This window comes from Oratosquilla oratoria, chromosome 27 (assembly GCF_046742065.1).
Source record: "Oratosquilla oratoria isolate Oo_2021 chromosome 27, ASM4674206v1, whole genome shotgun sequence".
Classification (NCBI taxonomy): domain Eukaryota; kingdom Metazoa; phylum Arthropoda; class Malacostraca; order Stomatopoda; family Squillidae; genus Oratosquilla; species Oratosquilla oratoria.
This window is the reverse complement of record NC_134803.1, coordinates 27937812-27940041: the sequence shown is the minus strand read 5'-3', so window position 1 is coordinate 27940041 and position 2230 is coordinate 27937812.

Here is a 2230-nt window from a genome sequence, read left to right as displayed (position 1 = left end):
TATTTATATATATATATGTATATACATATATATATATATATGTATATATATATATATACACACATACATACACCAAGGCTTTTTCCCCCTTACAAGGGAGGTAGCCAAAAAAGGAAAAGGCATAAAATCATTCCCACCCATTCCATTCCTGAAATACACTCCACACCCCTCCACCCTCCCTCTCATCTTAGCACCTCCTGGATGATGGGTCATCCCTGCACCTTGTCCACTGCCCTGGGTCAGAAGCAGTGTCGCCAGGCGCAGCACATCCACAGCAAGGCCGCTTCATTAAATCGGCGACCCCCCTCTCCGTCCCCCCATGCATAAAGGAGAAGACGGGGAGAAATCCCCTCGGGCTGCGTCAAAATTTGCTCACACATACTACCTCAGCCCCCATCCCCCCGCCCATTCCACCTCATGCATCACAACATCATCCATATACAACCATTCTCCATTCACCCCTTTCTTCTGTCCTCTCCCGTCCTTCCTCAACAGACATTCCCCTCTTCCCCAAAGCCCCCTTCACCCCATCCATCCACCTCATCCTAGGACGTCCCTTCATGTTCACTCCCTCCACATCTGCCTTCCATACCTCTTTTACTAGTCTTTCTTCACTCATTCTTTCCATGTGTCCAAACCATCCTAATACTCTTTCATCAACCCTATCTCCCAACCCCCTTTCCACCCCTGTTCTCCTCCTCACCTCCTCATTTCTCATTCTATCTAGCCTAGTAACCCCCATCATACTTCTCAGACACCCCATCTCAAACACATTCAAACTCCTTCTCTCTTCCTCTTATATGTTTCATGTTTCTGCCCCATACAGTGCTGTTGGCACAATCACTCCTTCATATAGTCTCCTCTTAGCATCCATTCCCAAATGTCTATTCCTCATTACACTTTTTAATCCACCAAGGCATTTACTCGCTTCTCTCAATCTACATTCTACCTCCACATTCACTCCACCTTTTCCTGCCACATTTGCACCCAAGTATCCAAAACTGTCCACTACCTCCAGTCGCTCTCCCTTAATGCTCACTTCCAGATTACTTCCACTTTCACCCCTTGTACATCGCATCACCTTACCTTTACCCACATTTATCTTCAGGTTTCTTCTATCACACACTCTCCCAAACTCTGTCACCAACTTCCTCAATCCCTCCTCCGATCCTGCCATAAGCGCAGTGTCGTCAGCAAACAACAGCTGGCTCACATCCCATTTTTCTCCATTTTCTTTAACCATCTCCAACCCCTAACCCACTACCCTTGCATTTACCTCTCACACTACCCCATCCATGTATAAGTTGAACAGCAAGGGCGACATAACGCATCCTTGACGAAGTCCCACCTTTACCTCGAACCACTCCCTCCCTCCATATCTAATCCTGACACAAGCTCTACTACTCTCATAAAAACTCTTGACAGCTCCTAGAAGCTTTCCTCCTATCCCGTATATCCTCAAAACCTCCCACAGTGCCTTTCTGTCTACCCTGTCGTAAGCCTTTTCCAGGTCCATAAAGGCCCGAAAAACATTTTTCTTCCCTTTCCTATAGCTTTCTCACATATCTGTCTTATCACAAAAATCTGATCTACACAACCTCTACCCGTCCTAAATCCACACTGTTCCTCACCAATTACTCCCTCTGTTCCTCTCCTAATCCTCTCAATCAAGATCCTCCCATAAGCCTTCCCAACTACACTTAACAAGCTAATCCCTCTGAAACTACTACATTCACACTTGTCCCCTTTTCCCTTGTAAAGTGGAACTATACAGGAACTCCTCCAGTCTTCCGGCGCTCTACCCTCTCTCCAACAAACATTAAATAACCTCACCAGCCAGTCCACCATCACTGTATCTCTTTTTTTTTTAGACATTCTGCATGGCATCCATCCAGACCAGGTACCTTACCTGCTTTCATCATCTTAACAACTGCCTTCACCTCATCCTTCCTTATTTCTCCTCCATTTTCCTCACTCATCACGGTCATTTTCATAGCATTTCCCACTGCAGCTATCTTTCCCTCCTTATTCTCCTTCACATTTAGCAGCTCCCTAAAATATTCTGTCCATCTTCCCCTTACTGCCTTCTCTTCCATTATCATCTCTCCATCTGCACCTTTTACCTTTTCTTCTCTACTTGATTCGCCTCCTCTTCCTCTCTTAATTTCTTTCCAAAACATCTTTTTATTACTTTCAAAATTTTCTGTCATACTCTTACCCCATTTCACAT